We start from the raw sequence: 27,454 nt of genomic DNA, 5'->3' as shown, positions 1-27,454 counted from the left end.
AGAGAAAACTGTTGCTCAGAGAAATAGAAAACTTAGGAAAAAGAAATAAGGAGAGTGTATTATAAATATCTGGCAGAAAAAGCAAAAGCTAAATCTATTGAAGATGGCTTGTTCTTGTAACCATGATAATAGGCCAAACAGAGGAGCCTTTCCCCCGTTGTTTTCAGGGCAGGTATTTTTCTAGGGATGGAACAAGGATTTATTTTCTGATCTCTAGATGAAAAAACGTTAAGGGTGCACAGTTAAAAATCATGAGATGTCCTGAGCCACTTTGCACATTCTGTATATTGCTCAATTTATGTTTTATTACATAAACAGCAATACAAAAGTACCACATTTAAGCAGAAAAGCAGAATGTGGGCAAAGCATAGCATATATGTGGACATGGTTCACTCACTGTTGCTGTTGAACACATTTCTTGACTTCAGGTGATTTAATTGCAGTCTTACCCTTTGCATTAAGGAGGGTGCATTTAATTTCCTTGGTTCATTTTAAATGCCTGTGCTTATTTATTTAATGCATTTATTTTGGTTTTTAATCTCCTATCGCATGTACCCTTTGCTCTAGGTGTTCCTTGACAGGCAGCAAGAATAAAATCATACAAACAGACAACTCCAGGAATGCCTCTTCATCCAATTATTAACAGCAGTGCTTAAACTGGTCCAAAAAAAGTGGGGTGTCTATTATAATCGTGGAGGAGCAGCTTTGGTAAGGTAGTGCTTAAAGTGCACTCCTGAAAGACCCAGCTCAATTTTTATTTTTTTTCCCTCTGGGTCTGTCACCCCTTGTGTGCCCCCACACACCCTTCCCCCCCCCACGGACACACTTTAAGCACTGGTTATTAGCATAAATCTTAAGCTTGTAACATTTAAATGGACCCTGTTAAGCCCTGGAGTTCAGACTTCACTGAGGTGAATGAGGTCTAGAGGCAGACAAGTTCCTTCCTTCACAACTGCTGCTGTTAGGCTGGAGACCCTTTCTGCAAGGCTGGGTTAACAGTTTAGCAGTACCCTCAATGTATGTTGTGATGACGGTAGCTTGACAAAAGAAAAAGAGAGGTTTCTTTTGACCAGGAGTAAAGTAATTTTGGTCCAGTGTAAAAACAATATTATAGGAACAGTTATCATATAAACCACCAGCTGACTGAGATGACATTAGCTGGATACATTTTCATCAATACATGTGTTACAAATATAAAGGGAAGGGGTTAAGAAGCTTTGATACAGTACTATAAAATCCTTTTACCTGTAAAGAGTTAAGAAGCTTAAGTAACCTGGCTGGCACCTGACCAAAATGACCAATAAGGGGACAAGATACTTTTAAATCTCAGGGCGGGGAATCTCTTGAGAATAACCAAGATGAGCACAGACCAGGCTTTGGTTTTTAGGACCCTAAAAACCCAGTCAGATTCTTAAAAAACAGAACTTTATTAGAAGAACAAAAAGAGATAAAAGAAACACTCTATAAGATTAGAATGGAAGATAATCTCACAGGCAGTCAGATTCAATACATAGAGAATCCCTCTAGGCAAAACCTTAAGTTACAAAAAGACACAAAAACAGGGCTACACCTTCCCTCCAGCACAGCGAATTTCACAAGCCAAAAACAAAAGAAAATCTAACGCATTTTCTAGCTAAATTCTTACTAACTCTATAGGAGTTAATTTTGCTTGCTTTTTTGATCTGTCCCTGGCAGAGGCATCACACAAACAGACCAAGCCTTTCCCCCACTGGATACATTTTCATCAGTACATGGAACTAAGAAGTTTTGTACTGAGCTGATTGCAATTCCCTTTGTACGTGCAAAGAGACTGATCCTTATAAGGTGGAAAAGCTTGTGTCCCACTTCTGAAGACTGGAATGTTGGCACTGCAGGGATTGCTTCATACAAGTCGCTTGTCTATCAGATTCGTGATAAAAGTGAAGAATTTCATGTGCTATGGAAAGAATTTCTCTCTTGTCTAAAGGAAGCCAGAGATGTGCAAGAAAAAGTTACGATGCATGAGAGGGCTAGACATGGGGAGCCAGGGGTGTAGAAGTCCAGGAGATTGCTTTGTAATGTGGCCATTGGTTGACCATACCTTGTGTTATTCGCTGTATGGGTGTACTGAAATCAATACAATGTACATTTAAAACCTGTATGAATGCTTAGCATTTGTAGACTAGAAGAATGCAGCAAAAATTCTTTAGAGACCCTAGCCTTATGGCATTCTGGTCTTGATCACATCCACAATTTTGACTTGTCTTTGACATTCAATTGAGTTTTGAAGGGGTAGGATTTTGCTGTGCGTGTTTCAATGAGTTATTTGCAATTTCCCTCGTGCAAGTTTTCCGGAGAGCAGCAGTCCCCGTGCCTATTAAAACAGGGAGAGAGAATAATGCAGTGAAATCAAAAGGGCTTCATGTGTCTGAGCAGACACCCACACAGTTTGCTCAGTCACTAATACCTTTATTTTAAAAGAACATGTTTCCCCTGCAAACCAAGGAACGATGCCAGTCCTCAGTGTTAACTCTCTCCTTGCCGAGTTTTAAACACCAGCTCTTGTAGCCTCCTTTCTCAAAGTGTGGCTAGACATATTCTGTACAGTTGGGAAAAGTGTATTTTGTCCCATCACCTAACACCGGCACCTGGAAAGATTTTCCTCAAACATTCCCAAAACATCCCCTTCCGGCAGAGACTGACTGAGACAGATACAGGGAGAGAAGGGGGCCGATAGCAGCCCTGCAATGGAAATATTGGGGGGGAGGTGGATTTATGTCTCCCCTCCCCCCCACAATATCTTCTAGAGGAGAGCATGGGACCCACTATGTTCTGCATGGGGAAAGGGGGAGGAAGAGGCAGAGACCAGAGTGTGACCTAGAGGGACTTGAGCAGCTGCTGTGGCGCACGATATTGGACTGGCCTCCGGGGAGCAGGGAGGACTCTCTGGACCAGCCTGGTCCTGCCTTCCAGCCACCACAGGTCCCCAGGGGGAGGGGCAGAAGCACATGTGCTCCAGCCCCCAGGGTGGGATGGGAGATGAGACAGGGCACCAGCACCTAGCATGGGGTAGGGGGCATCAGTGCCCAGGGCACTAGGAGCTGGCTCCCTGATCCTAAGTCTCAGGAACTCCCTTCCCTCCCCTTCCTATCCCTCTGCCCCCGCCCCCCATTCACAGGGAGCTTCCGCCCCCCAAAACATGGGCAATTTCAGCTCCCAGGCTGAATGTTTCAGAATAATCTGAAAACATAAAAACCCAGGTAATTGTCAAGAGGCACCTTCCCGTCTCCCTTCCCAAGAGAGAGGATGTGTGGGGCTCCTTCCCTTTCTCACTCCGTGGAAGGACTTAGGAATTTTGCCTTCTTTTTTCTGCTGAGGTGGGGGTCGGGGCGAGGGGATTCTCACCTACAGGTCCCAGCTCTCTCTCCCAGCTTGCCCCACAATGCCTCTGGTTACTGAAATCCTCCTTATCCCTCTCTTCATTTTTGCCTTTCTGTCTCTCCAATTCTTTTCTGACTCATCCCTACTGGTGCTCCCTTGCTGTCTGTCCCCTCCCTCCTACACCCCAGCTGCCTGTGCTTTCCCTCAATAGCATGCATGGGGAAGCCAGGGCAGTCTATTCTCCTGCTGGGTGGAGGGAGCAGGAGGCTACCAGCTGGCTGGCTGCCTGCATGCCACCCTCCCGATCTAATTAGCGCTGAGATGCACTCAAAAGGCAGGGGGTGAGACGCACTGGTCTATTAAACAATCTAGGAGGCCAGTGTGAGGCACTGAGGCTTTACTAAAAGAAAAGGAGTACTTGTGGCACCTTAGAGACTAACCAATTGATTTGAGCATAAGCTTTCGTGAGCTACAGCTCACTGCATGGGATGCAGCACCCAGGCCCTTTAGCCTGTGGTCTCACGCCAGCGTAAGCAGCATTGCCAACCCCAGGCATTTGCAAAACCTGAGTCCAGAGCTGAGAAGACATGAAGATTTTAAATTATATATATATATATATATATATATATATATGTTTCTTTATATTTGCCTATATGAGCCTTTAGGGAGCAGTCAGGCCATGTTTTCAAGTTTTTTGCCACAACCATGGGGGTTAGCAACTTTTTTTTAAAATGAAAGCTGAAATTCTCACATAATCCCAGGGTTCCAGGAGCTGGGGCTTTCTAAAAAAACCTACCAAATACCATGAAACTCACAATAAAATCACAAGAGTTGGTCACACTGAATACGTCCCTCCTCTTTCTCTTTCTTCAGTTCCTGCCCCACCTTCACCCTGCCATCCATCCCAGCCTTTCCACTGGTATCTGAATTTCACAGAAACTCCTGCTCCCTCTCCACAGCCTGAATGGCAGGAGGCCAAATTATTCTTTCTTTCTATGGCTGGGGCTGCAGATACCAAAGACAGGGGTTAAAAACCCAGTGCAGTCTTTGACCAAAACAAGGCAGTTGGCAGGTAGGGACTGTAATCTTGACAGCTCTCTTAAGCAAAGCAGGGTCAGGCCTGCAATTGCCAACTTTCTATTCACAGAAAACTGAACACCCCTGCCTTGCCCTTTTTCTGAGGCCCCGCCTGCGCCCACTCCATCCCTCCATCACTCACTCTCCCCCCCACACACATTCACTTGCTCATTTTCACTGGGTTGGGGCAGGGATCTGAGGTGCAAGTGGGGGTGAGGGCTCTGGCTGGGGGTGTGGGTTCTGGGGTGGGGCCGGGTTGAGGAGTTTGGGATGCAGAAGGAGGCTTTGGGCTGGGGCAAAAGGGTTTGGAGTGCAGGAGGGAGCTTAGGGCTGGCGCAGGGGTGCAGGAGGGGGTTTAGGGAGTGGGCTCCGGGCGGCGCTCACTTCAGGCAGCTCCTGGGAAGCAGCGACATGTCCCTCTGGCTCTTAGGCAGAGGCGTGGCCAGGCACATCTGTGTGCTGCCCCTGCCTGCAGGCGTTGCCCCCACAGCTCCCGGCCAATGGGAGATGCGGGCAGCTTCCCGGGAGTCACGCAGGCACCCTGCCTGCCCTGCTGGGGGAGGCCAACTGGACTTTTAATGGCCTGGTCAGCAGTGCTGACCAGAGCTGCCAGGGTCCCTTTTTCACCGGGCATTCCAGTCGAAAACTGGATGCCTGGCAACCCTAGCAGTTCTCCATTTGTAAAATGAAGCTAATAATGCTACCTTTGTTTTATCTATAAAGATTGTAAGCTCTTTGATGCAGGAACCGTCTTGTGCTATGTGTTTATACAGCACCTAGCACCAGGGGGACCTGATTTTGATTGGGGCCTTTATGAGCTATTGTAATATAAAGACATGCTGAGCACCCACAACTCCGAAGTCAGTGGGAATCTGAAGGTCAATGGGAGTTGCAGCCCCAATCAGGGCCAGAACTTTGCTGGGCTGTCCTATAATATTATGTTCTTAGTATATTCACAGTAATTAGATCAAAAATACAAATATTCTTGCAGGAAGGTTGGAGCGTAGCACTTCTTTATTTCTTAGAATTCAGAATGATGACACATAAGACTCCACAAACAGAGAGAGACAAAACAGGATGCTCCCTAAGGGAGTGAGGCACAAATCACCTCACATTGCATTAAGCTGGCTCATTTCAGACTGGTTGGCTGCTACATGTTTTGCTACAGAGTGCTGTAGCCTGCAAGTGGGACCCAGAAATCCCCCCATTCTTAAAACGATAGCTTGCAATTCCACATATAACAACCTATCATCTCTAATAACAGATTCTCTGGGACAGGTACTCTCTTATCATCTTTGGAGGGAGAACATTATTACAAATTTGGTAATTACAAATTCTGCCTTTCTAAATTCTTCCTGCAGTTTTCAAGTAGGCTCTGTCTTCTTCACTTTCTGTGTTAGCCTGTTAGGTAGTATTGCTGGGCACTTTTAAACAGTGGCCATGTTCCAGCCTACAAGTGAGCTCATTGCAATGTAGGGTGCAGAGGGGTGTGCGTGTGTGGTTGGCAAGGTAATTTGGGATCCTTCAGAATGACAGGCGTTATAGATATTTAAGCTGTTAGATATTGTTTTACTAAACACCATTTAAACTGAATTTAAGACAATGGGTTCAATAAAATGGGTTTCCATGTTTGTGGCTCAGTGAATTCCTGAGCAATGGTACAACTTAGGGTTGCCATTTGTCCAGGTTTTCCCAGGATCATCCTTTTTTTGGTAGCTATCCTGGGTGTTCAGTATATGCTACCAGCTATCCAGTTTTATGGGTTCAGGATCACTGTGGAGATCTTGATTTTTATTTTTTTATTTTTTTTGTACCTCTGAGGTAGCAACCCTAAGAACTGCAGCAAAAAGCATTAAATGATTTGCACAAGGAGTCTCTGGCAGAGCTAGGAATTGAACCTGGGTCTCCCGAGTCCTCGTCTAATGCTTTTAACCATAGCACCAGTCATTCTTTCTAAGGATCAGGCCCTCTGAGAACAAAACCTGATGACTGTTTGCAAATTACTTTGACCCCAAGACCATTCATAGTGTTCTGTTTTGATTTGATTTTCAGCTTGTTTCAGTAACAGCTGGGGATGAAATTTTTGGAGGAAAGGATAAAATTTATGAGGAACATTGCTGCAGGATTACAACCTCCTCCCTGCTTAAAGGAAGCGAGAAATCGGAAAGAATATTTCCCATGCATATCTCCCAGGTGGGTGACCCACAACAAACTCCAAAGGCCAAAGCCCTGTACTAACCGCATGTGCAGCGATGGCTTCTGTTACCAGTGAAGTTCAGCCGCCTCTAGTAGCTCCGTGCACAACAACTCTGCATACGTTTAAGGAAGCAAGCGAAGCATTCAGTTTCCAGTAGACACTACAGAGGGAAGTTGGAAAGACAGTTCTTCAAGTTTGAATTTGGCCATGGCACTAGGGCTAAGCTCCCTACACCATTAAAAATTTTCAGAGTCCCTGAACACCAGGCTGTGGTATGATTCAGTAGTGACCTAGAGGTAGGGTTACCAACTTTCTAATTGCACAAAATCAAATACCCTTGTCCTGCCCCTTCCCCGAGGCCTTGCCCCTGCCCTGCCCTTCTCCCTTGAATTCCAACACCCCCTTCCCCTCCCCCACAGGAGCCTTTGGAAGGAAAGGTGCTGCATAACTGACAGAGTATTATTTACATGCTCTGCTAGGGGCCGTTCTCAAAGACCACTTGGAAGCAGAGCAATGGCAGAACTGAGGCCAGCTAACGCTCCCTTGGTTTAAAAGGGTGGAGGCAGGGCTCGCTCAGCAGAGGGCCCTTGTCTCTAATTCGCTCCCATCATTGATCATTGATCTGGCAGAACCAGAGTCTGTTAGGCCTTGTACAGCTCCAGAAAGCTCATCTCTTTTACCTGGGACTGGGGTGGAAGATTTGGGAAGGAGGGCTGATTTCTAGAATAGATCTACGTAGCGTGCAATAGATTCTGCAGTGGGAGTTGAAGGTGCCTGTGCTGTATCTTTATTATGGGGACAAATAAAAAGCAGGCCAGCTCTTGTTCCTATTAAAGTCTGTGGTAGTTTTGCCATTAACTTCAGCAGGAGTTGGATTGGGCCCAGACTCTTCTTTTAATTGCTCTTTTTAAATTGCCATTATTATTGGTTTTTTTCCCAGTGAAGGCTTTCATTAGAGTTGAACGTAAGGGCAGTGATGCACATAGATGTCTCTCCCATGCAGTGCCCGAGGGATAGGATGTTACTGCGCTGCAAAAGGAGATCTCGCAGCAAAACACTGAGGGAAGAATTCACTCCTCTGCTGCAGCCACTTTGCACCAGCTAAGCCAAAGGGACTGTGTGGTGAATTCCCCTTGGAGAAACAGAGCCCTTCAGCAGGCACAGAGCTGGCTCTGCAGCGCACCTGCAGGGGGGTGATGCAAGACAAGTAGGGGCATGGCTAGGGTAGACCTGCACCCTCACTGTCATAAATATAAAGGGAAGGGTAAACCCCTTTAAAATCCCTCCTGGCCAGAGGAAATCTCCTCTCACCTGTAAAGGGTTAAGAAGCTAAAGGTAACCTCGCTGGCACCTGACCAAAATGACCAATGAGGAGACAAGATACTTTCAAAAGCTGGGAGGAGGGAGAGAAACAAAGGGTATGTGTGTCTGTCTACATTTTGTCTTTGCCGGAGATAGACCAGGAATGAAGCCTTAGAACTTTTAGTAAGTAATCTAGCTAGGTATGTGTTAGATTATGATTTCTTTAAATGGCTGAGAAAAGAATTGTGCTGAATAGAATAACTATTTCTGTCTGTGTATCTTTTTTGTAACTTAAGGTTTTTGCCTAGAGGGGTTCTCTATGTTTTGAATCTAATTACCCTGTAAGGTATTTACCATCCTGATTTTACAGGGGGGATTTCTTATTTCTAATTCTATTTTTATTAAAAGTCTTCTTGTAAGAAAACTGAATGCTTTTTCATTGTTCTCAGATCCAGGGGTTTGGGTCTGTGGTCACCTATGCAAATTGGTGAGGCTTTTTATCCAACATTTCCCAGGAAAGGGAGGGTGCAAGGGTTGGGAGGATTGTTCATTGTTCTTAAGATCCAAGGGTCTGGGTCTGTAGTCACCTAGGCAAATTGGTGAGGCTTTTTACCAAACCTTGTCCAGGAAGTAGGGTGCAAGGTTTTTGGGAAGTATTTTGGGGGGAAAGACGTGTCCAAACAGCTCTTCCCCGGTAACCAGTATTTGTTTGGTGGTGGTAGCGGCCAATCCAAGGACAAAAGGGTGGAATATTTTGTACCTTGGGGAAGTTTTGACCTAAGCTGGTAAAGATAAGCTTAGGAGGTTTTTCATGCAGGTCCCCACATCTGTACCCTAGAGTTCAGAGTGGGGGAGGAACCTTGACACTCAGTGGCCCATAGAGGCCCCTGCAACAGGTCTGCAGATTATGGCAGCCCTGGGAGCTGGTCAAGCCTGCACTGAGGTCCAAATTAGCCTCAGAAGCCCTTGCCTATGTGAGATGTAATTTTACCTCCCTGTTCTGGTGTAGAGATGAATTTGCCTTTTTTGTTTCCCATGTGCTGTCTGAAAGACCCACACAAACAATGGGGAAACTGTAAAACTGACCAGACACACAGTACTGCCATATGTACAAGGTAAACAAATGCAGGAAGTGTGTGTGCGGAGGAGACTTGTTCTCTAATCTTCATCTATAGTGATCTCGGGTATGACAAGTAACAACAGCAGGTACAAGATGTACGTACAGACATACAATTTGTGTCCCAGTCCAGTGTGATTTCTTTGAGTTAATGATGTGCCTTTAAGGCTGCTTTTTTTGCTATTTTAAGAGAAAAGGATTAGGGGAATTTTTGTCTGTGTGGTTCCATGAGACCCACACAAAGTTTCCCAGGGGCTTCTTGGATCCCTGCCCAAGCCCCTGCTCAGAGAGCATGTGCATTGTGGTGTCACAAAGGGGGTATTCACTAGGTTATCCTCATTTATTAGCAGATGCCTTCTGAGCATGCTACAAAGTATGTCAATTGTCTAGACCTTTTTTATTTTAATATTCCCCATTGAACCAAGCAAGGCCCTAGTCCTCAGTAAGCAATATGGCTGTGCAAGTTTCACAGTTTAAACTGGAATCTTGTTTAAAGCAACAATAGCAAAAATGGGTGTAGCATGATCTTCTATAGTATGAACTGTGTATTTTTTCATACTACCCCCATAACTCAAGAATTGAGTTAATGGTAATTTAGCTCAAGCTTTAAAAAACAAACAAACAACTAGGAGTAGAGACCAAGCACGAAAAATTTTAGTCCCAATGATGAATGTTTCAAACAGTTATGAGCATGTGAAAATGGGGGATTATAATGGAAAATGTTTCACAACTTTAACTATAGCATCTGCTGAGAGTGAAAGAATAAAAAGCAGTCTTAGAAGGGTGTCATAAGATCATGATTTAACCATTCCCAACTAGAACCCTTAGCCAGCAGTGCACAATCTCTGTAGTTAAGAGGGCTGAATTAGAATCTCGCTAGGAGGCAACTTGTGCATCTGCAATTAGCATATAAATTCACCTCGGCTTTTAATCAGCAATAAATGCTCACAGTTATTGGGGTTTTTTTTAATGTAAAGCACTAAGTACACACAGAACTTAAGGAAACATATGGGAAGATTAAAATATGCTTTGTGGGCTGTAGGTGTATCAATGAGAAGACTAGCACTGCTTCCCTGAAAGCAAGTTTTTGATTTGAGCTTTGAGCAGGGGGTTGGACTAGATGACTTCCTGAGGACTCTTCCAACCCTAATTTTCTATGATTTCTGGCTCCATCCCTGAGTTGGGTCACACGCATTCCAGAATGCAGGTCAGAGTGTGTTAGGCAATTACAATGTTTTCATTTGTTTCCATTCAGGATAGAAGAGGACTGTTCACAAATAAAAAATACTTCCAATTAGGCTTGCACAAACAGCAGCCCTCTTACATTTTCTCACCAGGGCCCCCCCTCTAACTTAACTTACAGATGAGACAGTCCATTTAAAATAAAAGCCACAGCATTTCCTCTTCTATATGGGAGCTGCCCTGGGAAAAGAGAAGTTACTATGAAATAATGCTGTCACCCATAGAAAAGCCTGAGAACCAGCTGAGTGCCTGTGTTGGTTGAACCTCCTGAAACACCCTCTCATAGGAGACTTTGGGGAAAAAAACCCTCCAAACCCTCTCATTTCTTTCTTCTGTGCCAGACTGCAGACTTGTAAGTAGTGATGTCATAACAATGCGATCACATAGCAGGTATTTGACAGTATTCAGATTAGAATTTTTTTAAAAAAAATTTGTTTTTGACAGATCAACATTTTCCGATGGAAAAATGTTTAACTGAAAAATTCCCAACCAGGGAGCTCAGATACCACAGGAATGAGTGCAGTAAAAATGCCTAGAGAGATTAGATGTTAAAGGCAGAAACAAATGCTTAGAAAAAAGGACAGCAATGGCACATCTGAGTGGGAAGTTCATCATCCCTGTGGCAGCCCCTCTCCATCCTCTCTCATTGTACTGACTTGTGGAATGATTCTGGAATGTGGGTGCGTGCTCAGAACCACGGTTTCCTGGAGGATGAGCTGATCACAAGAGGCACTGGAATTCCACATCACCAAATGGCTGAACTGGAAGGAGAGAGAGAGAGGAGCCCCAGCTCTCTGGCTTCAGAAATGACTTCCGCTGAGTGTGGACATGTGTAGGTGTAGATGCAGATGGTAAGACTACTTCCTTAGCCCATCCCTGGAAGAAATAGTGGAGTTGCATTGGACATGCCACCATTCTCTCATTCCCACAATGCATAGGGTGCAACCATTGCAAGAGAGAAAAAACAAGGATCAAAAACCTTGCCACTTTCACACACACCTCTCCCTTTCCAGGACTCTGTCTCTGCAGTTTGGGCAGAAAAGAGGGTCCCAGTGCACAAACTCAGTAGTCAAAACCTCCCTGCCTGGGACAAGGACCCCAGCCACACCCATCACAGCTGCTAAAGCTTTGCACATCATCAACCCCATAACATGTGTGGGCCAGATTAGATACCCTTCCTTTCCACACCTCAGATATGCAGGTGATGAAAATCTATCTGGGATACTATCTGTGAATTTCAGCAGACTCAGAGCCAGCTCTATTGTGATGTGGTAATCAAAGCTCATACTTCAGGGGATAAGATGATCACTGTAGAAATCAGGAAGGAAGCCCATGGGTCAGAAGGACCTGACGTCTGGCACAGCACAACGGAGCAGGTCTGCTCTACCTTTCTCAGAAGCAGCCAGCATTAGCTGTTCTCATAAGTCAGGAGCAGGATATTGGCCTAGATGGAGCAATAGTCTGATGTGATATGGCAGTTCCTATGTTCATAAACCTAAGAACATAAGAAAGGCCATACTGGGTCAGACCAAAGGTCCATCCAGCCCAGTATCCTGTCTACCGATAGTGCCCCAGAGGGAGTGAACCTAACAGGTAATGATCTAGTGATCTCTCTCCTGCCACCCATCTCCACCCTCTGACAAACAGAGGCTAGGGACACCATTCCTTACCCATCCTGGCTAACAGCCATTAATAGACTTAACCTCCATGAATTTATCTAGTTCTCTTTTAAACCCTGTTATAGTCCTAGCCTTCTCAACCTCCTCAGGCAAGGAGTTCCACAGGTTTACTGTGCATTGAGTGAAGAAGAACTTCCTTTTACTTGTTTTAAACCTGCTACCCATTAATTTCATTGGTGGCCCCTAGTTCTTATATTATGGGAACAAGTAAATAACTTTTCCTTATTCACTTTCTCCACACCACTCATGATTTTATATACCTCTATCATATCCCCCCTTAGTCTCCTTTTTTCCAAGCTGAAAAGTCCTAGCTTCTTTAATCTCTACTCATATGGGACCCATTCCAAACCCCTAATCATTTTAGTTGCCCTTTTCTGAACCTTTTCTAATGCCCGTATATCTTTTTTTGAGAAGAGGGGACCACATCTGTACGCAGTATTCAAGATGTGGGCTTACCATAGATTTATATAAGGGCAATAAGATATTCTCCATCTTATTCTCTATCCCTTTTTTAATGATTCCTAATATCCTGTTTGCTTTTTTTGACAGCCGCTGCACAACGCATGGATGTCTTCAGAGAACTATCCACGCTGACTCCAAGATCTTTCTCCTGATTAGTTGTAGCTAAATTAGCCCCCATCATATTGTATGTATAGTTGAGGTTATTTTTTCCAATGTGCATTACTTTACATTTATCCACATTAAATTTCATTTGCAATTTTGTTGCCCAGTCACTTAGTTTTGTGAGATCTTTTTGAAGTTCTTCACAGTCTGCTTTGGTCTTAACTATTCTGAGCAGTTTAGTATCCTCTGCAAACTTTGCCACCTCACTGTTTACCCCTTTCTCCAGATCATTTATGAATAAGTTGAATCGGATTTGTCCTAGGACTGATCCTTGGGGAACACCACTAGTTACCCCTCTCCATTCTGAAAATTTACCATTTATTCCTACAATTTGTTGCCTGTCTTTTAACCAGTTCTCAATCCATGAAAGGATCTTCCCTCTTATCCCATGATGGCTTAATTTATGCAAGAGCCTTTGGTGAGGGACCTTGTCAAAGGCTTTCTGGAAATCTAAGAACACTATGCCCACTGGATCCCCCTTGTCCACATGTTTGTTGACCCCCTCAAAGAACTCTAATAGATTAGTAAGACATGATCTCCCTTTACAGAAACCATCTTGACTTTTGCGCAACAATTTATGTTCTTCTAGGTGTCTGACAATTTTATTCTTTACTATTGTTTCAGTGCAGTTTAGTAGTTTTAGTTTGTTTAATGCCAGTAAAGCTAGTTTGTTCATGCATGGACCATGCAAGGTTATTTTCTCTTTCTAGTGGCTGGGTGATCTGTGCTTTCCTGAGGGCTCCCGCCCCACCCAAGCCAGGCTCCTTACTCTGCCCCTCTGTGTATAACAGTCCCCCGGTGCCTACTGAGCTCTCCTTGCTCTGGGTTTGGGTGTGTGGATCGCTTAAAGCTACACCATCCACAGGAGCAGGTATACTTGCTCATGGCCAGATCTCTTCCTCCTTCTCCTGCTTGCTGTTGTAGTACGAACACAGAGACAGCAGAGCAAATGGAGGGCAGAACCCTACAAGACATGCTCTGGGAGGGGGAGGAGATTTCATTGTCTGTAGAAAGAGGGAGGGGCAGCTTATAGATCTGCCATCCGCTCACCCTAGATTACAGAGCCTAAAATGCAGCAGAGCTTTCTTTAGGAAATGGGAAGATGGCAAATGGGCAGCGATCGGATGATGCAACAGAGACTTTTACAGCTACCAAGGTGGTAAATCTTTGTGTTTTATTGGAAGAACTCAGAGACGTGGCTCACATTAGGACTCCACCTGAACCTCATTTGGAAGAAGAGGGCGAGGAAGCTGGTTGGTACCTATTCTCTGAGGACATATTACAGGTGAAGTGGAAGGAGAGATCCATGCACCTGTGGTCAGTTCTGGAAGGATGCTTGGGGGAAAGAAATGAAATCCCCGGAAGGAGGATTGCATGGTTTTAGTGATTGGTAACAAGATGCAGAGCCTTTTCCTCTCTAGGGCACTGGCTTACATGCAGGTGAGGATTGTAGCGCCTGAACATTGTTGCCATTCGAGAGCTGTTTGGTACCTATTCCAGGCCTGAATCCTGCCCAGCTCTAACAGTGCATTCAACTTATCCATATTCATGCACATGCACAAAGACCCCATTATACAATGTGGGCAGCAGCCATCCAAGCTTCCTTATGCAGCCCTGCAAATGTGCCCCAACCCTTGACCTGGAGGGACCACCTCTATGGAGGACAAGGAAGCTCACTTTCAATGGGCAGTCAGTCCTAGACTGTGGCTCCTATATCAAATATTGCCAAAGGTAATGATGGGTTTTTTCTCATGTGGACCTGTTGTTCTCTGGGCACTGGACCGAGACCTCCAACTCACTTCCCATAAGCCCTCAAATACCCACTGGGGGGTAATGACTTTCTGTATCCATTCAGACCTCAATCTCTTTAATCAGCTGCAGGAGTAGGAGCCACTGAGGGGTGCAAGACACTCATTCCCCAGATTGGAATGCACCACTTTCCCAGCCTCTGCCAGCCCATGAATGAGAGGCCAGGACTGAGAAGCAAACCTTGCCTCCCCTCCCCTCCACCCTCACCTCAGTATAAAACATTTCTGCCTTGGTCATAAGGCCCAGTCATCTCTGTAACAGGATTGAAGTGAGGCATGAAGTACAAAGAAGAAATAGAACCAGCTAACCCAGGTGCAAACTTTTCTAAATCAGCTTCTGAAAGCAATTGAACTACTTATCAGTATCACTCCACTGTCTGTGCAGCAGCACTGGGAAGTTATCAGGGATGTACCATGGTTAAACATGTTCTGTATTTGGGGGGGAAATAGATGATGTAGTCTCATTATATGGTGGTGATAACACTGTTTCCATTCCACTCTGGAGGATGTTACGCAGAAGCTAATAAAGTTAGACATTTTAAAAATCAGCAAGTCCAGATACCTTGTATCCAAGAGTTTTAAAAGAGCTGTCCGAGGAGCTCATTGCACCCTTAAGGATGTTTTTCTACAAGTCTTGGAGCACTGGGGAAGTTCCAGAAGACTGGAAGAAAGCTATCCGATCCAAAGCTGTGCCAATTTTTGAAAAGTTCAAACAAGATGAGCGGGCTAAGTATAGGCCTGTCAGCTGACATTGATCCTAGGAAAGATAATGGAGCAGCTGATTTGGGACTCAATTAATAAGGAATTAAAGGAAGATAATGTAATTAATGCAAATCAACATGGGTTTATGTAAAATAGATCCTGTCAAAGTAACTGAGTAGCTTTTTTTGGTAGAGATCACATTTGGTTGCTGAAGGTAATACAGTTGACATAACTGGAGAAGAGTCAGGGAGGGGTGACCTGTCTCTTACCCTACCTCCCCTGCTGGAAGGATCTGGGGAGGTGGTTTTCTTTAATAATGGTCCAAGAAACTTTAATGAAAGCTTGTCTCATCAACAAACAGCCTGTTCGGGCTTCTTTCTGGGGTGGCTCCCAAAACACACTCTTAAAAAAAGGAATTGCCCCAATCACTCACAAAGTCCCAAAAATCTGTCCCAGGGCATGACTCTTACCTCAGAGCCTGGGCAAGTGAAAAAGGTTCCTTCACAGAGCCTCTCTTATCTGCTTCCGGCTGCCCTGCCCAAGTTGACTCTCTTGCGGCTTCTCAGAATCAGCTCCCTTTCCCTGCTCCCTGGAATACAGGAATTTATGGTGAGCCCGAGTCAGCTGACCTGGGCCAGCCACGACCAGGCTGTGGGTCTTTTATCCCTGCGTAGACATACCCACAGTGATCAGTTCTTGGCTCTACACTATTTAGCATTTTAATCAGTGATCTGGAAGAAAACGTAAAGTCATCACTGATAAAGTTTGTAGATGACACAAAAATTGGGGGAGTGGCAAATATTGAAGAGGACAAGGCATTAATCCAGAGTGATCTCAATCACTTGGTAAACTGGGTGCAAGCAAACAATAAGTGTTTTAGTATGGCTGAATGTAAATGTGTACATGTAGGAACAAAGAACATAGGCCGTACTTACATGATGGGGGACTCTATCTTGGGAAGCGGTGACTCTGAATGAGATTTGGGAGTCATGGTGGATAATCACCTGAACATGAGCTCCCAATGTGATGCTGTGGCTAAAAGAACTCATAATCCTGGGAGGCATAAACAGGGGGATCTTGAGTAGGAGCAGAGAGGTTATTTTATCTCTATATTTGGCACTGGTGTGACTGCTCCCGGCATAGTCTGTCCAGTTCTGGGGCCCACAATTCAAGAAGGATGTTGATGAATTGGTGAGGGTTCAGAGAAGAGCCATGAGAATGACTAAAATATCAGAAAATACTCCTTATACTGGTAGGCTCAAAGAGCTCAATCTATTTAGCTTAACAAAGAAAAGGTTAACAGGTGACTTGATTATAGTCTGTAAGTGTCTACATGAGGAACAAATATTTAATAGTGAACTCTTCAATCTAGCAGAGAAAGGTATAACATAAGCCAAGGGCTGGAAGTTGAAACTAGGCAAATTCAGACTGGAAATAAGGTGTACATTTTTTTAACCGTGAAAGTAATTAACCATTGGAACAATTTCCCATGGGTCCTGGTGGATTCCCCACCACTGGCAATTTTTAAATCAAAATTGGACATTTTTCTAAAAAAGCTCTGCTCTGGGCATTATTGTGGGGAATGGTCTGTGTTATACAGGAGGTCAGAGTAGATTATCACAATTGTCCCTTCCAGCCTTGGAATCTATGAATAGGGCTTTGATCAGCTGAAAGTGCGAGCCCTTAACTCCAGACTACTTGTGTTCTGTAAAGAATTCCAGGGGCTGTTGGAAAGATTAATCACATTTTTCAGGAGAGGAGGGTGCAGGGGAGATTGAAGGATTGGTTTCATTTTCCACAAGGGGAAAAGGAGGTGTCTGTTTTGTGTGTGTGTGTGTGTGTGTAGTGGGGGAGGGTTGTGGGGGTTCTGCTTGCATAGTTTGTAGGGAGGAAGTATCTCTTATCTATTTAAATAGCACAGGTGCCTGGAGCAGCTAGGTATTGGCCCTACATCTGTCAATACCATTCATACCTTTCTCCTGCTACCTTTCACCATGCATTCAACTAGTTGTCTAGAACAGCAAGCACAAACCCGCTTTAAAGTTAGAAGCTGGCGGGGGGGGAGAGAAAAAACAAAGGTACAATCCGGGGCCCAGTTCTGCCCTCAGTTACTCAGGTGCCACTCTGATTGCAGTCAACAGGATCTGCACCCATGTAAATTAGGAGAGAGTTGAGTCCCTGAATTTGTGTGACAGACTGGTACAGTGCCAACAATTACAGTTCCAAGGGAGAGAGAAGGAGCCTTGTGAAACTTGTACCAATAGGCTGATGCCTCTTTAAGGGGACTCCAGTGGGACCCCCTTTTCCCTCCTCATCTAGCTGCATGATGTCACTTTCCCACATCGCCTCAAGTATGCAAGTTTGTCCATATAAGGCAGTCAGGCTTTCACCTTTCCCCATCCCATCTTTGTACTGCAGGGGGGTGGGCCAGCCTAGCGGGAGCCAGCCTTACCTTAGATGGCTATGAAAACCTCTGGCCTCTTTGCACGGCATTTCGAAGTTAGCTGCAGCCCCCCAGGCAGCAGTGGGTGGCAGCAACCGACAAGCGGCTCTGCACATTCCTCCTTAGTGTGTAACGGGAAGGAAAACCCAGAGCCTGGCAGGGAGCAGCCATTCCTGGAATGCATCTCCTTGCAGCCCTGCCTGCTTTGGCTTAAAGGGGAACAGACACCCTTTCTTTGCTTTGGCTTTTCAAATCCCATCTGTCGGCAATGATAGCCTTAGGTTGTGTGGGAACTGTCCTCCCATCTCTGTGTTTGTACAGCACCTAGCACAATGGGGTTCTGGTCCAATAATACAGATAATAAATAATAATGCCCATTTTTATAGATAGGGTAAAGTGAGACCTGGAGGATCAAATCCAAACCTGGAGTGTGACACTGGAGGATTTGCACTCATACCCAACTTACATCAGCTCTGAATTTGACCCAAATGGCCCAGTTAATCATTTTCCTGCGGCTCTTTTACCTCATCTAGGCAGCTGTGAAAGGGTACAGAGCAGGTAGGCCTCCCCACAGGCAGTATTCCCACCCCAGGAAACTCCTATGTGCAGGTGCTGAGCTAGATCTGCCAGCAGGACCCCCAGGGCAGGCTGGGCCAGGCAGAGGTGCGGTGTGGGCAGACTAGATAAGGGCATGGCTACACTTGCAGATGTAGAGCGCTGTGAGTTAAACCCGCCTTCGTACAGTGCAGTAGGAAAAGTGCTGCAGTCTGTCCACACTGACAGGGCACTGGCATGGCCACATTTGCGGCACTTGCAGTGGCATTGGGAGCAATGCATTGTGGGCAGCCATCCCACAGAGCACCTCTTCCCATTCTGGTGCTGTGGCTTGTGGGAAGGGGGCAGGGAGTGCGGGGCATTCTGGGTCCTGTCCCAATGACCCACACCCCACCAATCCCTTTGCTTCCATCCACATTTGGCACCGTCTTTCAATGGTTTTTGTACTGCGCGCTCTGTCTTCCCTTTCGGTCTGCGGGAATGGAGCCCGAAGTGCTGAGGAATATGCTGATGGGTCTCTCCAGCACGTCACGAATTGCAGTCGAGTTACTCCTTAAGCTACAAACTGACAGTGAGGGCTCCGACGATGATGTCGACTCGAGTAACACAAACGACACGAGTTTGCTTGTGGCATTCACGGACATGCTCACCACCGTGGAACGCCACTTTTGGGCTCGGGAAACAAGCACTGAGCGGTGGGATCACATCGTCACGCAAGTCTGGGACGACAAGCAGTGGCTGCAGAACTTTCGGATGAGAAAAGCCACTTTCATGGGACTGTGTGTGGAGCTCGCCCCCACCCTGCGGTGCAAGGACACGAGATTGAGAGCTGCCCTGACGGTGGAGAAGTGGGTGGCTATTGCAGTCTGGAAGCTGGCAACTCCAGACAGCTACCGATCGATCGCTAACCAGTTTGGAGTGGGGAAGTCGACTGTTGGAATCGTGTTGATGCAAGTTTGCAGGGCCATTAATCGCATCCTGCTCAGAAGAACCGTGACTCCGGGTAATGTGCATGACATTGTGGCTGGCTTTTCACAAATGGGTTTCCCTAACTGCGGAGGGACGATAGATGGGACGCATATTCCAATTCTGGCACCAGCCCACCTAGCCTCCGAGTATGTTAATCGGAAGGGCTATTTCTCTATGGTTCTCCAGGTGCTTGTGGATCACCGTGGTCATTTCACTGACATTAACACAGGCTGGCCCGGAAAGGTGCATGACGAACGCATCTTTCGTAACACTGGCCTGTTCAGGAAGCTGCAAGCCCAGACTTTTTTCCCAGACCAGAAGATCACCGTAGGGGAAGTCAAAATGCCCATTGTGATCCTTAGATACCCCGCTTACCCTTTCATGCCGTGGCTCATGAAATCCTACATAGGGCACCTTGACAGCAGCAAGGAGCAGTTCAACAACAGGCTGAGCCAGTGCAGAATGACTGTGGAGTGTTCTTTTGGCCGTTTAAAGGGTTGCTGGCGCTCTCTGTATGGGAAACTGGACCTGGCCAATAACAGCATCCCCACGGTTATATCTGCGTGCTGTACCCTCCATAACATTTGTGAAGGGAAGGGTGAAAGATTCACTCAGGCATGGAACCCAGAGGTTCAACACCTGGAGGTTGAATTTCAACAGCCAGAGAGCAGGGCTATTAGAGGGGCCAAGCGCGGGGCTCCAAGGATTAGGGATGCCTTGAGGGAGCACTTTGAGGCTGAAAGCCAACAGCAATGCCTAGTGTGGTGCCCTGCAAGGGAGTGAAGTGTGGTAGGAATCTGTGTTTGCTACATATGATACACTGACTTGCAGTGCCTGTTGCTTTCCTGGGCTAAGGTTTCTTTTACATTATGCAATAATAAAGAATGTTTTCAAAGCCAAAAAATCAATTTATTGAAAAGAAACACAACACAACTGCTTGGGAAACACAAAGGGCAAGGGGGTGAGGTGGGGTGGGGAATGGCACTATCAGAGATTTGTGTATGTCCTGTCTGTAGTGCTGTGCAGTGCATGCTGCACTTCAGGATGGCTATACTGCATGGTGATGGGGGTTGAGTGCAGTGGGTAAGGGTCGTAGTTTTCAGGGTTGGGTGGTGAAGCTACAGGTGTTGGAGAGAGAGGGTGGCGGTAAGAACCTGGATGTTGGGGAAAGTGGTTTGGAGGTGACATGGTGGTACAAGGGAAAGAGTTTTGGGACAAGGGCTGCGGGGGGCGGGGGGCAGTAGTGCTTCACCTGCATGGCTACGAGCACCTGGATCAAGTCCATTTGGCAGTCCATGATGCTTATCAGCCACTCTGTGCTTTGGTGCCAGTGATCTGCATTCTCCTGGCAGACCCTCCTTTCGCTCTCCCACCACTCCTGCACTTTTTTATTTTCATTAGTTGAATGCTACATGACTTCATGCAGCATGTCCTCTTTGCTTCTACGTGGCCTCTTCCTGATTCTTTGCAGCCTCTCGGCCGTTGATAACACAGACGGCTGAGATCTCAAGGTTGCATCTGTAAAAGCAAAATGCAACACTTAACAGAGGCAGCATTGTTCACACCAGACAGAGCAATGATTCCCCCATACTCAAGGGCAAGCACAGTCTATACAATAGCATAATTTGCCTGTCCCAAAGCGAGCCCCAAAATGGTAAGTAAGCACAGGGTCAAGCGTGACTGATTGTTTCACGGCTGTACTGTCCTCTGGGTTTCTGTGCCTCGGGGAGAGCCAACAGTGGCTGGGGGCCCCTATACTGAACACTGTCCCCACATTTTCCACAGGAGTTCATCCTGGAAGATATCTTGCTGCTGAGGGTGACCAGGGAAACAAGGGAGGGTCTTCTACTGCAATCTGGCTTCCGCCCTGGCCCATATGCAGCTTGCCTGTGTGCAGCAATGGTCCCCCCACCCTTCACGGCACAGTGGCGCAGACATGTTAGTCTGACTGGGACGAGGACAACAGTGGCTCTCCCGAAAAACCTGCGCAAGCGCATTGCCCAAGTTCTGGATGAGACCTTTGAAGAGATCACTGAGGCCGATTGCCGTGATGTGAGAGAGCACATCAACCCCCTATTCCGCATCTAGGCATGCATGCAGCCCTAGCCTTCCTTGCCCCAAGAGCCCAGCCCTCCTCGTCCCAAGAATAACTTCCTTCCCAAAATAAAAGCCGCTTACTGGGAACCTCCTCTGGTGTTTGTCCTTCCCCAAGCACAGGCTGCTGCGACTGGCTACCTTCCTCCTGGCTTGAGAACAGCTCCTGGCTGCATGCATCTAGGGACTCTGGGATGTCTTCCTCCACCGGAGCACCCTTGCTCCCGCTTTGCTGCTCCTCCTCCTCCTCCTGCCTTTTCGTACTGGCCTCTGAGGTGTCCATGGTGGTACTCGGAGTGGAGGTGGGGTCACGTCCAGCTCTTTGTAAAAATGGCAGGTCATGGGGGCAGCACCGCAGCAGCTGTTTGCCTCACGGGCTTTGCGTTAGGCATTCCACAGCTCCTTCACTTTAACCCTGCACTGCAGTGCATGGCCCCTTTCCAGCATGGCCCTTGATATCTGCCCGAAGATATTGTAATGCCTGCGGGTGGAGCGCAGCTGGGACTGTACAGCTTCCTCCCCCCCAAATACTTATGAGGTCCAGCACCTCGCCGTTGCGCCATACTGGGGATCACCTGGTGCGTGGAGGCATGGTCACCTGGAAAGATTCACTGAGAGCACTCCACGCCTGGCTGAGCAAATAGGAAGGGGATTTTCAAAATTCCCAGAGAATTTAAAGGGCGGGTCTGACGGTTGGTCACCTGCGCGCAGGGCAGTAGAGTTCAAAGTGATGACCAGAGCGGCTAGAACAGGCATTGTGGTATACTTCTGGAGGCTGATCACAACGCAGTAACAGACCAGGGTGTCCACACTGGCACCACGGCACTCCAGCAGGGGCACGGCAAACGTTATTCCACTCGCCGAGGTGGAGTACCAGCTGCGCTGTAGCTGCAGAGACAGAGCGTTGCACGTTCCTTGCCAGTGTGGATGGGGAGTGAGCTAGGGCGCCCGGGGTTCCTTTATTGAGCTGTCACTCGCAAGTGTAGCCAAGCCCTAAGGCAGGGGAGGGGAGTGATTGGAGAGGATCTATGCTCTGCTATTCTGCATCCCTGCAAAGGTCCACAGGAAACAGTACAGTGGGCTGCAAGTTAGCATGCTTCCTTCCCCTGCTCATGGACTTTCTCAAACCTTGCTTTGGGGGCCCACACTTTTTAACCTCTCTAGACCATGTGTCATTTTATCCATTCCTACAGGCATGGCCCATGTACTCCATAGCAAACGGGACCTACCTTCTCCCACGCTCTTGCTTGGCAGGCTGAGGACTCTGTGGCGATTCCATTTAGATTTACAATGGACGCACTGCGGAATTCAATGTAAAAAATAAAGTCAGTGCAATAGCCCCGTGTTACTTTTTACATTAAATTCAGTTTATTTGACGATGCCCCCACATTTTCCAGGATGTCTCAGATTCCTGTATCAGCACCACATAAGTGAGTCATAGATGGCATCAGGGGGAAACTAAAGGTTTTAACAGCTGGGTAGGGGGCCGCTCTGAGTTATGGACTCTGGCCACACTCCTCTTCCCCTGCCAAGCCCCCCTGTGCCAGGCTGCTGGGGGAGCTCCAGCAGCTCTACCACAGCAGAGAAGCCCCCTTAAGAATTTCCTGGGGCCCATTTCCAGACCCTTTAAAGCCCCTTTATGCCGCTCCTTGGTGGAACTGCATATAGGTCTTGTCTGCTTGATGTTACTGCTCAAACAATTGTTAATAATTGAACTGCCGTCATTAGCACGATATTTAAAAGGTAACAGTTTTCAGCGAGCTGAACGAGGCAGGTTGCACCACTAAGAGCCAATGTGTGGGGCTCTCTGCGGAGCCTGGAAGATGGTGTGCATCAGTTATGCTTGGTTCTTGTTTGTAAGGCTTCTTCACAACACTTATTTTATGTAACCCACACACCCTCCTGGGTGTGGTGTTCTGTCCCGTATAGTGGCACCGAGACCACTTAGAGAGAGAGACTAATGAGTCTGCTCTACAGCCTTAGCTAACAGCCAGCGTACGTGGTCATAGACTCAGGATCACAGTTCTGAAGCAAGGGCTGAAGCCTCAGCAAATGCCACAGCTGCAGAATTGCAGAATACTCAGGGCCTTCCCCTAGATTGTTTTCTTCATGTATGGCAGGACTCTGAGAGCAACAAACTCCCAACAGCCACCAAAGAGCCAAACTATTACAAGTTTATTCATGTGTGGCGTGGTTTCTGGATGGCCTTCAGTTTCTCCTTTCCCTCTTTAACTTAAGCCAGTGTCACTGCATACGTCCAGCATGGCTTCCTGCTGGGGCCCAGAGCAGTGTAGGGAACTCTGCCCTTAGGCAACAAGCAGGCACAGCAATGGCTGGGTACCATGGTTTCCACTGACAGGTGCTTGCTGTAAATCCTGAAGGCGGGGGGTGCAGCTGCAGGGATTGAGCCAAGGCAGCCGGAGTGCTCAGAGGGGCAACAAAATCTTCAAAACCATGCCACTGTCTCAGCTTTGACTATTCCAGAGATTTCATGACTGTGCAGTACTGAGCGCTCACCTTTCCTGGTGCATCACCTCTCTGATTCACACAGACCATAGTCTGTGTTTCCTTACTTATACCCCTCTAGTTTAGTACTTTCAAAGCAGCTTTTATTGTAGAATCAGAGGAAGCACAAAAAAGCAGCTAAACGTTCAGAAAACCTGACAGAGGCAAGGCACACAATGGAACGAATAGATGACGCTCGTGGTTTGAAACCTGCCAACCTCCCACATTGCCTGCAAAACTGCAGGCACAGAGCACATGAGCAGGGGAAGGAAAAGCCCTCCTACAGGACAGGTTTGTGAGGGATCATACTGCTGTCTGGCTGCCCCCGGCCATGCTGGGGAAAACATACAGTTCTAGTGATAAATCTGAATCTGGGGTGTGTTTGTTGCCACATTTCCCCCTCCGCTTACAGAAGCTATTTGTGTTTTCAGCCCAGGTTTATTCACTTGTAGCTCATCTTCTGATGTAAATGATGTTGCCATGCTGCCGGAGTCACACTGCATGGCTGCGGATGGTGCTGCCACAGGCACAGCGGTCTGGTTGCCCGCTGCAGGCTCACGCAGAAGAGTGGGCTGTAAGGTTGTTGAGGCAGAGCCTCTGGTCCATAACTGAGCTCCTAACCGTTACCGCAGGACAAACAAGAAGAAGAATGAGCTGGGTAGGGGAATGTATCTGAACACAAAGCAATAGCAGGGGAACACGCACAAAATTACCAGCCAATGGCTTTTTTTATACAGTATTGTTTGCATAAGGAATCCAGAGTTGACCCCTCTGTGCCATCAGGTTATCTGCCATCGGGTCCACGCGGCAGGGGCCCGATGAAAAGGTCCGGAGGGTCTGGGGTGGAGGGTGGGTGGGGCACGCCCTCTCTTAGGAGCCGGTCGAGGTAAACCCAAGCAGCGGGTGGCAAAGCAGCCCTCACCTCCTGAAGTACGCGCTGGGGAGTATGAGGTCTGGAGAGCCCCATTCGCTGAGCGAGCATCAGGGGATAAAGCCAGTCTCCCTGGTCATAGTCCAGGAGGTCTCCGACTCTGGTGACTTCTGCCAGGACCAACCTCCGCTGCCAATGGTGAACTCCCAATACAAAGCCAAAAGAGAAAGCTCAGAGACAGCTCCCTGCCTCAGGGGAGGGGAGAGAGAGAGGGAGAATACCTTGCCCTGGGTCAGGTGTACCGAAGGACTTGGGACTGTGTGTGTGGCATAGGCAGTGAGCAGCTGCCAAGTGACATGTGATCCCCTCCCATGAATTAGTGTGAGAATTGAGGGTCATTGAGGGCCAGCTTGCACAGCCCAAAAACCTCCAATTCTAATAGATTGAGCCCTGGTCTACAGTACAGAATCCACACCCCTGAGTGATGCAGTTCCGCCACCCGAACTCCCAGTGTAGACAGCACTATGGAGTGGTGGAGGTGGAGTATAGACAAGCCCTGAGAAGGCTTGATGGGTCTGGGCTGGGTTCCATTAACTCTACATCCATGAGGCAGACTTAATGGAGCATGGAGGATCTGAAGCTGCCCCATGGGTTTCGTTCTGCTTCAGCAGGTGAGTCTGAGTTTGGATCCAGACCCGATTTATATAACTTGGCACCCTCCATTGCAGTTGTGTCACTACATGAAAACAGTGCAGTCAGGAGCTGATGACACCATCCCCTCCTGACTGCACAGCAACGCAGCTTCAGTATGTGGAGACAGAGGTGGGTCAGGCTGTGGGATGTGCAAGACCAACCTCATTGGGGGGAGAGCCAAAATCCAAAAGCTAGCCCATGCTCACCTGTCCTGTGTGCACCTACAGCTGATCTGTTGCTGGCTATGGTGGCCTGATATCACAAGGGGCAGAACCAAGATTAATCTCCTGAAAGCTGTGGGTAACAGGTAAAAATCAAATCTTTTCAAGGGAGATAATGTCCTGTTTGTCCAATGAGTTTGGGGGTAGGCTGCTGGGGTTTAGTTTGAGTCAGGTGAGTCTGTTCTCAGCTTTCTGTGACCTGGCTGTCTGCTGTCCTGGCCTTCACTGATTGTCTGGACACCTCACAGCTGCTGGTCAGATGTCACTGTGACAGATGTCACCACTGAAATAAATAGTTTATGCTAAGAAAGTGTGGAGATGGGGGCGACTGTGAGGTACATCTGATAGAGCTAGGAGGAAAGCATCTCACTGCATTTTGAATATTGACCCCTATTCTGATGTTGGCTGCATAGCAACAGAAAATAGCATCCTCCTTTACATTAGCAAAAGGATTTTATGCAACTTATGTCCAGATAAACATACTGCAGAAATATGGCTATGAGTTCTGTAATTCCTCTATCTCCGCTATTACTTTATGTCTAGACAGCAGCTAGAATCATGCTTCCCAGCATGGATAGACAGATGCACTACTCTGCTCGAGCTAGCAAACTAACAATAGTAGTGTGGCTGAGGCAACACAGGGGATGACTTGGGCTAGCCCCAGAGTACAATCTGACCTGACCCCCGGGTATGTAGTCAGGTGACTAGCCCGAGATCCTGTGCTGCTGTGGCCACACTGCTATTTTTAGCATAGCATATCTGGCGACCTGCACTGGGATGCACGCTCCCAGCTGGTGTGTAGATATTCCCTGAATTATGTCTAACTTTTGAGACATAAAATCAGGGCCCTGACCTATTATGGTTATTGTGACATGACAAAGTCATGAGCCTTTTCACACGGGTATTTAACCTATTGCCCTGGTCAAATTCCCTCCCTAAATTCCCCTTGTCGCTGCATGTGCTTTTCTGACCCCGTTGCTGTCACTAACCTGTTGTGTAGTGTTTCCGTATGTTGTTAACCAGCTGCCGCCTTCCATCCTAGAGCTGGCTGTATTTCCATGGTGGATGGACTGATGGTTCTATACAGATGTGTATTTACATCTATTCATACACAAAAAACATGTATCCGTTAAGGTTGGTTGACACATAATCAATCTAACAGAACCTCAGCAGCAAAGCAATGAAAAGTTAAGCCATCTAAGAGCATGTACACTGTGCTCCTCCAGCTAGAGACAGATTTCACTAAGAGCACAACCACCATACACCACAGACCACAACGTCGCAGCTTTAACACTTCCCCCTCTCCCCGCCCCCCACCCCACCCCGGGATACAAGACTTCCAGCATGCCCTTCCCCAAACTCCCCCTGCTCCCATAAGGGCTAAGGTTCCATTGTGTGGGCTGCAACAAAAAAGGGAGAGGAAAGCCTCCAGTTCTTCCAAGCCTGGGATCACCTTGCACAGGGCATGTGTGGTGCCAGCAAAATCAGCTCCTTGCAATTCCCATGTTGGGGATATGGCCAGCGCATGGCGCACTCTGGCAATCATTGGCCAGAGTAAAGTCCCTTGGAGAACATAACCATCTGGGGTGTGTTGGTGCAGCCCCATGTACTGAGGTCAAGGTTGATGCAGATCAGTCCAGATGATCAGGGATCTTTAACTGGCTCCCTGACATCGCCCTTGTGCAAAAACAGATCTTGTGCAAACATCACCCTTGTGCAAGGACAGAATCTGGACCTATGTCCCCAACCACTTTACAGAATGTAACAATGCATAGCAGAGAGAGGGGGAATCTACAAGGTTTATAGTATAAGATTGTATTTCATATGAGAGTTGAAAAGGGACAGAGAGTTGAGGTGAGAGAGTCTAACAACTTGCTTGTGTTGTGTTTAGACTCTGTTCATAAGCAAACAATTGTCAGGCTGGATGTAGGTTCTAGCATGATTCTGCTGTGTACATGGACGGGGCCTAACTTGCTGTGAAGGAGAGCATGCTGA

The 27,454-nt window shown here is 47.1% G+C and overlaps 2 long non-coding RNA genes across 2 annotated transcripts; one reads left to right on the top strand and one right to left on the bottom strand.

Annotated features, from left to right (window-relative positions):
• Nucleotides 1-10,560: 10,560 nt before the first annotated feature.
• Nucleotides 10,561-12,612, top strand: LOC141990076 (uncharacterized). The gene is made up of 3 exons (XR_012640071.1): nucleotides 10,561-10,647; nucleotides 10,740-11,146; nucleotides 12,524-12,612. It is a non-coding gene; the product is annotated as an uncharacterized LOC141990076 (long non-coding RNA).
• Nucleotides 10,996-17,727, bottom strand: LOC141990077 (uncharacterized). Its single transcript, XR_012640072.1, has 3 exons — nucleotides 17,561-17,727; nucleotides 15,579-15,697; nucleotides 10,996-11,171 (listed from the first exon to the last, which is right to left on the bottom strand). It is a non-coding gene; the product is annotated as an uncharacterized LOC141990077 (long non-coding RNA).
• Between the last annotated feature and the right edge of the window lie 9,727 nt (nucleotides 17,728-27,454).

The sequence above is a fragment of the Natator depressus genome, chromosome 6 (genome assembly GCF_965152275.1).
Source record: "Natator depressus isolate rNatDep1 chromosome 6, rNatDep2.hap1, whole genome shotgun sequence".
NCBI lineage: Eukaryota > Metazoa > Chordata > Testudines > Cheloniidae > Natator > Natator depressus.
This window is presented reverse-complemented; position numbering and strand designations above follow the sequence as displayed.